We start from the raw sequence: 14,034 nt of genomic DNA, 5'->3' as shown, positions 1-14,034 counted from the left end.
GCCCCATGGGGAGCTTGAACCCACAGCTGTGAGATCATGAACTGAGCCAAAGTCGGGCGCTTAACGGACTGAGCCACCCAGGTGCCCCACTACTGTTCCTCTTAGATCTCTTTCCGGCCCTCACCCCTAGGGGTCTATCTCCGATCCCCGCATCCCTGGACCCTGCTTGTTGAGTTGCTCTGGTCTTTGGGCAGGAAACTCCCTTCGAGCCAGAGTGCTGGCTCTGTTGCTCTCTAATTTTTTTCAGAGCAAGTCTCCCGATATAAATAATACCCTCAATTACTTCTCTCTTCCTAGAGCAGTGAATCACATTCTGAGGAGTTGCTCGGGTGGGGACAGCTGGAGACACAGCCGGGAGGTGGGAGCCAGTGCCGGCTTGTCACCCTCCTTCTCTGTTTACCCGCCCAGAGGCCAAAGTGCCGCCTTGCCCTCAAGTCACCAGCAGCGGAAGTGCCTTCAGTGTCCACTCCTGCTACACCCCGTACTCTGCGGACCTATGTGAAGGGGGGCCGTGCTTCGGGGAACCGGCCTACACTTGGAGGCAAGAAGAAAAATTAGCTTCATTAGGATGGCCTGATACTTGACGGCTGTGGTAGATTACATCAGGCCCGCCGGTCTTTATCCTTCCCGCTGTCACTGCTCTCTGCCAGGAGATTCTGCAGCTCCTCCCACCAAGAGATGAGTGTTTTCTCGGACCCACTGAATCTGCCCGTGACACCTGCTTTGGCCAGTAGGCTGCTAGGAGATGGGATAAAGGCCGAGGCTTGAAAGCATGCTTGTGTGCTTGGGCTTGCTCTCCTGCATCTCTGCAATTTCCATGAGAGGAGCCTGCCTGGGCTACGCCACCGGGCCCAGGGGGGAGATGAGAGAGATTTCGGGCAGAGGGGCCCCAAGGCAGTTGCCCCAGTCTAGCCCTGCCCAGGACAGAGCTGTCCAGCTGCCCCTGAGGTGCGTGAGCAAACCCAGCCAAGATCAGTCTCTCTGCCTCCCCAGCGTCCCCATGAACTGCAGACGCAGGAGCTGGAGTAGGAAGTGACAGTTATTTTAAGCCTCTGAGTTTTGAGATGGTTGGTACCTAGCAATAGCGATGAGGCCATGCCCTCTGAGACTATTATGATTATATGAGAAACAAAAGCGCTTTGCAAATGTGAAGCCATGGAAAGTGAGCGGAGGGGAGAGGAGGGCTATTGAACGCAGAACCTGAAGATCAGAGTTAAAATCCACTCCCTTCCCCACTCTACTCTATAAACTTGGGTAGATCGTTTAACTTCTCTGGGTCTTACCATAAACTACAGAGCTGGCTTGCAGACGCAAAACTATGAGAGCTTGAGAAGATGCTGGAAAAGTAATATGGGTCCTAGAACTTCATTGGTAGAGGGTTAAGGAAGGGTTGGGGAAGGTGGTAGAGAGGTTCTGGGGGTATTTTAATTTGGTATAAATAAAACATTTTACCCAAATAAAAGGGAGAGATCCATTAAGTTGCGAATTGGATGATTTTCGAGAATATTTGGTGTTTGTTTTTTGGTTTTTTTGTTTTTGACAGAGAGAGAGAGAGAGGACGTGCACTGAAGCAAGCACGAGCAGGGGAGGGGCAAAGGGAAAGAGAGCCTTAAGCAGTCTCCATGCCTAGGGTGAGGCCTGACACACAGCCCAACTCAAGGTTCCATCTCACAAACCATAAGAGCATGAGCTGAGCTGAAATCAAGAGTCAGGCGCTTGACCAACTGAGCCACCCAGATGCCCCAAGAATGTGTTTGATCTAAGGCTGGGAGGTAGACTTGCGGCCCAGATAGTAAGTCTCATTTCCCCAGAGACCAAAGACGAGATCCTAAGAGTGTGGGATACATAAACAAGGGAGGGAAATGACCCTGAAAATGGGTTAGAGAAGGGGCTTTCCTGACAGCTTTTCAGTTGGAATAGAGCAAAACTGGGGACAATTACGGAGTCTTGGGTCCAATGGGGAGGTAGTCAGCCAGACAAGCAGGTAGATGTGGTGTGTGAGCTCCTTCCCTGACCACCTTTAACTTTTCTTGGTCGTTTATCATCTGACCTTTGACAAGGCATTTATCCTATGGACAAGTAGATGAAATACTGGTCATGTATTTGTTACGTATTGATTACACGTTATATTCCAGGAACTTCTGTGGACACTGGGGATGAAACCGTGAATAAGACATAGTTCCCGAGCTGGTTCGCGGCTCAGGCTAGATGGATTTTTTTTTTTTTTTAACATTGCCATTCATATCAAAACATGTAATACTAGATCCCTTTTCAGAGGGGAAAATTATAGCTCGGAGAGATTAAGCGGCTTGTTCAAAGTCAAACAACTTGTAAGAAAAAGATGAAAAATTACACCTTTGACCTTCTAACTGTGTTGTTTCTACTAAACTATGCTGAACAAACTATCCCTCCAGTTGTTTGTCTGATTTTATTTACAAAAATGTTACTTTTACACACTGTTTCAGGAGTACATCTCTGTGTATGAAATAGTTGGGTGCTTGGATATTGTTCCATGGAGAAGCTGTGTGATTTACAAGTCAAAGGATCAATTTCTCTTAGTTTCTAGGACTATGAAAGTAGATTTCTGTATTGAGTATGGACAAAGCTTAGGTGTACAAGAATAAAGGAATGGTTTAATCAAGTGTGGTTCTTTTGCTCAACGGATTCCTTTAAAAACATGAAATATGACGGGGATGTCTCAGACTTTATGGGTAAGAGTGTGAATTGTTACAGTTCTTCAAGGAGGACAATGGGAAAATATATTTCAAAACTACAAATGGATGTGCTTTTTGTTCTAACAGTTCTCACTGGAGGGGGTTGCTCTACAGAAATATTCACAGATGTACAAAATTATTCAAACAGCATTTTTCTAGGTAAATATTAGAAATAACCTAAATCCTCTTTTTTATTAATTTTTTAAAATTTATTTTTGAGGGAGAGAGAGACAGAGCGTGAGCTGGGGAGGGGCAGAGAGGGAGGGAGACACAGAACCTGAAGCAGGCTCCAGGCTCTGAGCTGTCAGCACAGAGCCTGACGTGGGGCTCGACCTTGTGAACCATGAGATCATGAACTGAGCCAAAGTTGGACGCCTAACCGACTGAGCCACACAAGTGCCCCTAAATCCTCTTAATGAATCTGTACCAACACTTATCCGTACCATGTATTATATGGAAGGTGCTCAGACATATTGTACAGGAGATATAAAATGATATATGAGAAGATTCCTCTCATCTCATACAGACTACTTGGGGTGTACACAATCTTTATATATAAGAGATAACTAACAATCAAAACATAATAAGATCAGAGAAAGAAGTTTGTGCTTGAGGGGCTCAGAAGTCTTCAGGAGAATTTCATTTGAGTTAGAGAAGGGTTTAGATACTACAAGAGGATTGTCGGGCACCTGGGTGGCTCAGTCAGTTGAACGTCCGACTTCGACTCAGGTCATGATCTCACGGTTTGTGGGTTCGAGCCCCGTGTTGGGCTCTGTGCTAACAGCTCAGAGCCTGGAGCCTGCTTCAAATTCCATGTCTCCCTCTTTCTCTGCCCCTCCCCTGCTCATGCTCGGTCTCCCTCTCTCTCTCAAAAATGAGTAAACATTACAAAAACATTAAAGCAAAAACAAAAAAACAGACAAAAAAAGGACAGGAGGATTGTGGGAGCTGACTGTGGGAGCCAGGCAGAGACTCTCTTAGCAGAGGCCGAGTCTGGAATAAGCAAGGCAAATTGGGGGCAAAGAGGACCTCTTTGGCGGAGATGGGAAGATGAGTTTAGAGAGTGACTCGGTGGTAAGACCAGAACGGTGGGTTGGAGCAACACTGAGGAGGACCTTGGATGCCAAGATAAAGATCTGGAATCTTGTTTAGGTATTTGAGCCAGGGGCAACACACACCAAACAACGTTTGGGGAAGTGTAATCTGGCCACCCGATGCCAAGTGGATTGTAGCAGAGCATGTCTGAGGTTAGGAAACGCCTGGGAACCTCAACAGGAGTCCAGGGATGAGGTAAAGACGCCCAATGTAGGTTGGTGGCTGGAAAAGTAGAAAAAGAGAGGCAGACACTAAGATGTTATTCCTCCACCTACCCTGCCTGGACATGACTTTGACATTCCCCTGGCAAGTCATAATTACTGGGACAGTTATTATCTTGGGTTTTACAGGTGTATAACGCAGCCGATTGTGTAAGTACCTGAGGGGTAAAGACGTTGTGTTCAGTTGCGTCTCTGCCTGTTTGTCTGCCGACTGTTAGGGATTGGAAACTAACGCGCAACCTGCTTTCCAGCACAGCCAGAGCTGCCCCTAGCTCGCCACGGGGAGAAAACCTAAACGTAAATCCACTTCCTGAAAGCAAGACTAAAGGGTAAAAGTAGTTCTTAAAAGGTAGTTTTTCTAGTGTCCCATCAGAGCTTTCACTGACATTTCCATTTAAAAAGAGGGTTGTTAAAATTACATGTAGCTATTAAAAAAATTAAGCAGATCATGAGTGCTATCATGTAAACAAGTCCCTGCGTTATTGTTAGGTAAGAAAAGCCAGTCTTCTGACAGTATCATCACACACTGCTTCTGCTAAGAGCACTGTGTATGTTTTTTTATTATTTTTTTTAACTGTTTATTTATGAGAGAGTAAATGAGCATGAGTGGGGGAGGGGCAGAGAGAGGGAGAGACACTGAATCCAAAGCAGGCTCTAGGCTCTGAGCTGTCAGCACACAGCCCGACATGGGGCTTGACCTCACAAACTGTGAGATCATGACCTAAGCTGAAGTCAGACTCTTAACTGACTGAGTCACCCAGGCGCCCCTCACTGTATATGTTTTAAGTATGAAGTCTGGGAGGCCACCCTCCAGTGGGAGCACAGGGGATGTGGGGGGGAGGGTGCGGAGTAGCAGTCACTTTTTTGCTTCTGAGTAGTTTTAGTAATTTGCAAACAGGTCATCGCTTATAATGAAAAGATACTTAAAGACATTTAAAACATCCCAGAGAAGAAGCACAGCCCCCACCTGCTCAAGCCTATTATAGGAAAACAGACAAAACTGCTAGTTAGGGAGACAGAGGCAGAGAGAGCTATAGTTAGTAAAAGTCTTCCTTGAGCTGATAGATCACTTCACCAGGGAAACTCCCCAGTAGTGACTGCTGTGTTTCACTGAGCAAGTTATTTATCCCTAGGCTTCAATTTCCTCAAATTTAACATGAGGATGTTGTGATAAAACAAAATAAGATTAAAACAAAATAATAGATGTAAAGCATTACTTCTCACACCGTGGCAATCTCTAAACTACTTGGCATTTCAAACATCTAACAATGACCCGGCACTTGTCCTCTACTCTTTAGTTACTTACTTGCTTGACCCCCTACTAGAACGTGCACTCCTTGAAGGCAGGTTTTTAATTAAAAGTTCTTTTACTTGTTTTTCTTCCCTGCAGACAAAAATAATATCTTATTATGGGGTGGGGCATGGAGGCAACTAAAAATCTGACTTCATCTCAACCCTAAAGATAATCATTATAGACTATGGTTCCCATAGATTCCTCTAGAATGGGGGCTGGGGCAACACTGAGGCCCCATTTCTGTAAAGGGCCAGATAGTAAATACTTTTGGCTTGGTGGCCATACGGTCTCTGTCACAGCTACTCAGCTTTATCCTTATAGCCGGGACATAGCCACAGATAGTACCTAAAAAATGGGCGTGGCTGCATTCCAATAACACGTAATTTATAAAAGTGGGCTCCAGCCCGAGTTGGCCCCGCGACAATCGTTTGCTGGCTCCTGAGCTAGAATGGTGCTTGCTGTCTAACAGAAATACAGTATGAACCACATACATAATTATACATCTTCTTGTAAACATACTAAAAAGCAGTATTCAAAAAAGTAAAATCCATTTCAATAGTATGTTTTATTTAACCCACTATATTCAAAATATTATCATTTCAACATGTAATCAAAATAAATGATACTTGAAATACTTTACATTCCTGTTTTCATACTAAGGCTCTGAAATTTGCTGTGAATTTTGTACTTATAACACATCTCAATTCTAGCTCGCCACATTTCAACTTTCATGGCTACCATGTTGGACAGCTCAGCTGTAGAATCTAAATAGAGCTTGTATGTATATAATTGCAAAAATAAAAAAAATAAAGTTAGTAAAATAGATGCTTTTTTTCACTGAATAATCTTTCCTGATGATCTTCCATAAAGATCAGTCTTTTTTATAGAATGATCATAAGATCCAGCAATTTCACTTCTGGGTATTTATTAAAAAAGAAAATGAAAACACTAATTTGAAAAGATATGTGCAGGCCTATGTTCACTGAAGTATTATTTACAATAGTCAGGCTATGAAAGCAGCCTAAGTGTCTATCAGCGATGCAGGGAAAGAAGATGTGCTATGTATATGCAATATATATATTTCTCAGCCACAGAAAAGAATGAAATCTTGCCATTTGTGACAACATGGATGGACTTGAAGGATATAACACTTCAAGTTCAATATCTCAGAGAAAGACAAGTACTGTGTGATTTCACTTTTATGTGGACTCTAAAAAACAAAACAAGCAAATAGACTCATAGATACAAAGAACAATTTGGTGGTTGACTAGGGGCTGCAGGTGAGGTGGTAGTGAAAGAAAGGAAAGGGCTTAAAAGGTACGAACTTCTAGTTATAAAATAAAGAAGACATAGTGATACAATATACAGCATAGGGAATATAGTTATTAATATGCAACAACTTTCTCTGGTGATGGACGGCAGCTAGATTTATCAGTGGTGATCACCTCATGGTGCACGTAAGTGTTGAATCACTATGTTGTACACCTGAAACTAATATAATATGGTGCCAAATACACTTCAATAAAAAAGAAAATGAAATCAGCATGTAGGCGCACATTATCATAAAAGATCAACTTTTTTTGACCTTTATAGTATCCTGTTGTTTAAATTTATCATAATCAACTTTATCAGTTCCCTATTGGTAAACTTTCGTATTGTTCCTAATTTCAAGTTGGTATTTAAAATAGTTCAAGGATTGTCCTTTCATATAATAGTGTTGGCACCTGTGGGAGGTATCTTTAGAATTAATTCTTGGGAGTTGAACCTACTGAATCAAAGACTGTGATGACATTTAACTTTCGATAACTGTTGCCAAGGTGGAACGTTGGAGTTCTGTCTTGTTTTTCTTTGTATCTCTGGCATGTTGGCACTCGATGGATAATTGTTAAATGAATGGATAAATTAAAATCTCACACCATGGGAGCAAAAGAGCGGAGGGAGAGAAATAAGATGCCATAAAGTGGGAACAGTTAATTGCACATTAAGGAGTCGAATGGAAATACCGTGAGCTGGTATAATGAAAGATGTCTGCTTAATGTTCAGTTAGGCTCCTCTGAGCTTAGCCCAATTCCTTTCCTCTTAGCAAGTCTCTGAGCCTCGGGCCTTGGGCTCTGGTATTGCGGGTTTCACTGGGAAATTGTTCCCTACATTTGGAGGCCAGCATGAGCACCACATCCCCTGCTGTGGACGGGACAGAGTTTCCAGGTAAGGGCGGGGGGTGGAGAGTGGGAGGTGGTTAAAGCTGCTACCTCCTTCCAGGGGTGTAGGGAAAACCCCTGCTCTTCAGCAATCAGACAAATTCCTGGGATTCTGAAGTCTCCTCTGTGGAAATCTCTCATGCCAAACCCACTCCCCTTCTGAAATGAGACGAGGCTGAACAATCTGGTATCACGTGGAAAATGATTCCACTCTCCACTGGCCAAGTGCAGGGATAGAAATTCTGACTATGAAAACCTGTATTTATCTTGAGATCTTCCTTGTCCCTCTTCCTGCTGAGAATTCCCTCTGGCCAGTCTCCCAAACCAGCCCTCTGGCCACACTCCGCCCTGCCTGGCCATGCTAGCTTCTCTGCGCTGGCTTGCCCCTACCCTACCCCAGCCTCCCTTGTTCTGGTCATCCAACCCTTCTCCCCACCCCCATCCCCAAATCCATCCTAAATCCTGACTTCTGTAGCCATCTGGAGGACGGGCCCCGGGTTCTTTGTCTCCCCAGAGGCCGCCATAGTGTCTGACACATAGCACTTAATGAATGTTCATTGAATAAAAAGACAAAACAAACACTAGACTTTTTAGTTTGGCATCCATGGCTTCCCATATGGAATAACTCACTGGGTGACTGTTGGTCACATGCCGACCGTATGCCAGGCACTGTGACGGAGAAGACAGGGTTCCAAGCAGCCGGAGCTCAGGATCTTGGGTCCCTTTCTTATCGTATCTGACACTCCCTGAACATGCGTGGCTGGTTCTCTATTGTTATTCACTCCCATATTTGTTTGAGCACCCATTATGTTCTAGCACTGTGCTAAAGACATACTCTCTAATTTAGTCTTCACAAGAATCCTCCAAGGAAGGTAACACTGGCCCATTTGACACACAGGGAGAAGAAGGTCCAGTGATTCACCCAAATGCACATATGGCCAGGGGTGCATGGGGCCATTGTCCCACCCCATGCCTGCTTCACCTGGGGCCCCCACCCTATTCATCTTGCAGCCTGGGAAAGACACGTTGACCCAGCGGGGATGAGGGAAGAGCATTCCAGACCAAGTAAACACCTGGAGCCCAGAGGGAAATGGTTGTGTGGGGGTAGGGGTGGGGGGTGGAGGGGGGTGGCTGAGGGACTGTTCTGTTTGGCTGGGACCCCGGGAAGAAGGAAAGTGAGAGACAAGCGGGGAGATACCGAAGGTAGCTGATGGCAGTTCCTTGAATTGCTTTTCTTCTCATCCCTAAACCTTGGTGCTCAGCAAGGTAACCTCTAAGGATACCCTTTGTCTTTGTTATCTCACTCATTTACTGGAGTTTCTGGAACGGAAGCTCCCTGAAGGGCCCAGCTCCCAGTCAGCTGGTGCTGTGCCAGCACTAGAGCCTGAGGAGCCTCGGCTCACTTTACACGTTGTGTTGAGTTTTATTTTGTAAAGCGAAGTACAAGTCCATGGCGAGGCCGCTCTCGGGGCTCGATAATCAGGGCGCGGTGCAGGCGTGTCCACAGGACAGGCAGCGGCTCTACAGCCCGGGGACCCCGCTCCCCTCCCGCTCCTCCCGCTTCTCACAGCTGCCAGACTGTCTCTCTCCCAAGGCCGTGGCTTCAGGAGCAAGGAAAGAAAAACAAGAGTAAGTCATTTTGATAAAACAAGACCTAATAGATCCAGGCAAAATTATTGTAATCAGAGCCACAGCCATGGCACTGGCCAGGAGGGGGAAGAAATCTGAAATAAGGCTCACATTATCCTTTCTTTCTCCCCCCTCCCCGAGGCTCTACTTTGAGCGGTGTACTTTTTAAACATCCTGACGATGTTTAAAACCTTGCCAGAGGCAGGAACACGGGAAATATTCCTGCCTATAAACAAAGGGGAAAGTTTCATGCGAGGGATTGAGAATTCTGAGACTCAACTTGGACTTGGCAGTGGGAAAATGTAACGCTCTGGAAATAATGATCCCAGCATTAGGTCACTCGGGCAACGCAGCCATTCTGTGCGGCCTTACAAGTGTTGCCTCAGCCTCTTCCCACCGTGAAGCCACAAGAAGGATGGTGCGCTCATTTGTTCAATGGGCTCTCACTATGCGCAGGGAATTGGGAGAGACGTGGAGTGAAAACACAGCCCCCTGGGACTCCAATGGATCACAGAACAGCAGGGCTGGTGGTGATAGGGTCGCCCAGGGACCGGCTCTCAGCCTTGTGCTAAGCTTTCCACCCCCCCCCCCGCCCCCGCCCGGGGCCAACAGCTGAGGTCTCGCCCATGAACTCCTCTCTACAGACTCTGAAGGGCATCCCTGACCTGTCCCGGTCCTTCATGTGGCTCCCCGTCTCCCACTGGACAGTTGATGAACTGCCAGCTTACGAATCTGGTAAGCTTACCCCCTGCTCTGCTGGACTACAGAGGAAGAGGTGCAGAAGACAAGAAATTGGCCCTGGGAAGCTCTGAGCTGGAGACCATGCAGAACTGATTTTCTGAAGCTAGTCACCCATTCGTTCTTCCCTAGCTTTCTAGGAAGCCAAGATGAACATGACCTTTTCCTCACTTGTGCCCAGCGACAGGGATGCAGGCCATGCTTTCCCACTGCAAAGTCAGGGCAGGAGTCTGATAGTGACCCACCCACGTTCTTGGTGGGTCTACCTGAAACCGTCTTGCTCGCACCTTCTGTCTCCTTAACGTGATGGCTGTTCTTTTCTAGATGAGGAAACTGGGCCCCCAAGGGGCGATTTGCCAAAGACGAAGGGCCGGTTTGAGGCTGAGGTCTTCCAAATCACAGTCCACAGCATCTTCTGCCCTAGAATGCCCTGGACTCCTCACTCCAGCATTCTTCTCCCTTCCCCAACCCCACCACCACTTCTCTGGCTCCATTTCATCCTGATCACGAGGTCCTCAGTAAGAATGTGTAAAGCAGCCAACTTTAATCCAGTGGCCCTGCTCCCAGATATTTGCCTATGGGAGAGAACACTTGTGTCCTCCTAAAGGCTTGGATGTGAATTTTTCTGCATCTTTACTCCTAATAAACAAAGACTGAAAGCAGGTGACCATTGACAGACGACAACAAAAACTGGCCTAGGTCCATGGGATGGAATATTGGTCGTCAGTATAAAGGAGCAAAGTGCCGATGAATGTGACAACATAGATGTGTCTCACAAATGTTGTGATGAACGAAAGAAGCCAGATACATGTATCTACTGTATGATTCAGCTTATATGAAGTGCTAGAACAGGCTGAACTAGAAATCAGACCAGTGTTTGCTTGCAGGGGCTGGGAAAATAGGGACCAGAGGAGGAGATTAACTGGGGAAGGGACATGGGGGAACTTTTGGGGATAAGGAGAATATTCTAGATCTTGGCGGGGGTGGGGACTACATGGGTATGTAAATTTGCCAGAACTGACCCAACAGTACACTTAAGATCTGTGCACTTCAGAATGGCAAGTTATATCTGAATTTCAAAAACAGGGAAAGAAGTGGTATGTGATCATTGCACTTTATAAAGAAGTAAGGAAGTAAGAAAAAGCCATTTTCCTACATCCAGATTTCACACTTCTGAGCTAACTGCTCTTCATGACTTCACGCAGTGACCTTCCAGGGGCTCTTTCTGGGCACATACTTGCACATAAGTGGGCTCAGCCGGCCCACTGTGCCCTAATCTGCTCCATGACTACACCTCCAGCTGAAGGAAAGGCTTCGGGCAACAGGGTAGAAACTGCGTTATTGAGCGTCAACAATTTCCCATTTTCATGTTAAAGATTCACTACCCTTCCACCTCAGCATGCTTAGAAACAGTTTGTGGGTACCACAGCAGGGTATAAGAATGTCTTGCTGACATCATATTTTTCTAAACGGTTTCTGTCTTAAGGGGGCCACACTCTCCCTCTGCTTGCCCCAGGCTTCCCACGCCCCATGCTCGCTTCCCTCTCTGCTTGTCATCTCCGGGAATGCTCTTTAATCCCTGTTGCCTTTTTGCCATTTCAACCGTGCACAGCACTGTTATCTGTCACGGGCTTGAGCCCCCCTGAGGTGCATGGAGAAAGTGCTGCTCTCTCATAGTCTAGATGAGTGCTTTCTGGAGAGCGAGGACCCTTCTTAAAGTGTAGTCGTCCTGGGGCGCCTGGGCGGCTCCGTCTGCTGAGCATCCGACTTTGGCTCAGGTCATGATCTCATGGTTCATTGATTGGAGCCCCTCACTGGGCTCTGTGCTGACAGCTCAGAGCCTGGAGCCTGCTTTGGATTCTGTGTCTCCCTCCCTCTGCTCCTTCCCCGCTTGCACTCTGTCTGTCTCTCAAAAATAAACACTGAAAAAAATTAAAGTGTAACCGCCCCAAAGACATGCCCTATGACACTTTTAATATTTACTGAATGAGAAAATACATGGAAAGGAAAAGCTATTAATAGATTTGTATTAACGAAGACAGTATCCACATGCATTACGGTAATAGTAACAGCTAGTCTTATGTACTTATTATGTGCCAGATCCTTTGCTAGGTATTCTACACGCTTTACCTATAATTTGTCCCACAACCCCACAAGTGGAAATCATTGTTATTCCCATTGAATAGATGAGGAAACTGAGGCTCAGAGACGTTAAATAACTTGCCTAAGTTCACACTGCTGGGAAGTAGTGGCCCGGAGAACTCAGTGTGACAGGCAGGAAGGGTTTAGTATCACTTGACCTTGCCTCCTTTATTTACTTATTCTGTGGACAACGCATCCTCCAGCACACCTGAGTCACACTCAGGCGGGGGTGGGGGTGCTCCTGGGAGTGGAGGGAATCAGGATGGAGATACAGGCTATGCCGGGAACTAATGCAGGTGCCGGGTGCTCAGCCTGCAGGTGAACTTCAGTTTGTTCACTAGCACAGGACCCTCTAAAACCAGCCTCGTTTTTTTTTTTTCTTGAATGTTTATTAAACATTAAACATTATTTTGAGACAGAGACAGAGTGCAAGTGGGGGAGGGGCAGAGAGGGAGGGAGACACAGAATCCGAAGCAGGCTCCAGGTTCCAGGCTCCGAGTTGTCAGCACAGAGCTTGACGTGGGGCTCGAACTCACAAACCTAGAGATCATGACCTGAACCACCCAGGCGCCCCCCTACCCCGAGTTCTTTAACATCCCTCAACCCCCTGAGCTCCCAGGGGGGCTCTGCCTCTGCGCAGTCTGGCTTATCCCTGTGTCCCCAGAGGCTGGAGGAGTTAACAGTTGAGAACCTGTTTGCAGACCATTAGAAACAATAATCACCTTGCCAGTAACCTGATCTACCTCAAAAGAAGGGTCTTGGGTTTAGCAAACAGATTAAGTGGCCTGGTGAAGTGGAGGGGTGGAGCGCAGGCCTGAGCCAGTTCGCCTACACTGCATTTCTTTTGGGCTCTTGGAATTTGTGTGATGATCAAGCTAGGCCTGAGGGCCACCTCTGCGGCTCACCCTTCTGGCTGCTTCTTCCCCTAGAACTCTGGAAAGGGCTCCCCTGTATGTAGTGATCTGACACGAGCCCCAACCGGCTGCTCTCCTGGCCCACTTGGTGAGGGGGTGGGGGAGCAAGTAACTCTATCTGATGTCTGCTAGGCCGAGTGCACGCACTGGGTCCTCATGATGCTCCCCGGTGCTTGGTGGCCTTCAGCCTTGCCGCTAAGCATTAGGCTCTGATGCCTCCCATGCGTGGCGGAGAGACGGAGGGATAGCTGTGTTAAACTCGTAGGAACTTGGCAAGCTAGTGGTTAAACATGGCCATTAATAAAAATTAAATAAACCTATAACACATCAATTTTATTAAAAACAAAAAGGTAACAGGTACTTAAAAGTCATCATGTCCTAATTATTTTCGTATGTTTCATTAGTGTCTGTGCCTTGGAGTTCATGTCTATTGTGTCGATACAGTGGACATTCTGTGCGACCATGTGCCACCCCACACATCTCCAGGCTCTGTTTTGTAACAGCATGCTGGTAACTTGGAATCGGCCACGGTAGGGGTGCAGACACCGCAGAGACTGGCAAGTGTACAAATCAGTGCTTGTATTTCCCCTGCTTCCCCTCCTCCCTTGAGAGCTAACTGTTAAACATTTACCAGTAGCCCTGTGTTAAGAGAGGGTGACTAACCCAGCAAGGTCACAAGCACACAGCTGGACCCCAGGAAGCTCACCACTCTGCTCTTCGACCTCTTAAAAAGTCATAAACATTCTGCAACAAGTTAATTGCAAGGAAGTAAAAGAGTTCAGGAGGATTAATGGTTAAAGATGAAAAGACGTAAAGACACATCACACAACCATAATATGTACCTTATTTGGATTCTGATTAAAATAAACTGTAAAAAATGATGACAGTTATGAGGCGTATGGAAATTTGAGCCCTTACTAGATATTTGATGGTATTCATGAATTATCCTTATTTTTCAGGTGTGGTAATGGCCTTCTTTTTTAGAGCACTGAATATTTCAAGTGAAGTGACATGCTACAGGAGATCGGTTTTAATAATAATAAAAAACGCGAGGGAGTTCTCAGAATGTGATCCCCTGACGAGCAGCAC

Source organism: Hyaena hyaena, unplaced genomic scaffold, assembly GCF_003009895.1.
Source record: "Hyaena hyaena isolate Hyena2069 unplaced genomic scaffold, ASM300989v1 scaffold_180, whole genome shotgun sequence".
Classification (NCBI taxonomy): domain Eukaryota; kingdom Metazoa; phylum Chordata; class Mammalia; order Carnivora; family Hyaenidae; genus Hyaena; species Hyaena hyaena.
The sequence above is the reverse complement of the archived record's forward strand: the minus strand, read 5'-3'. Positions refer to the sequence as shown.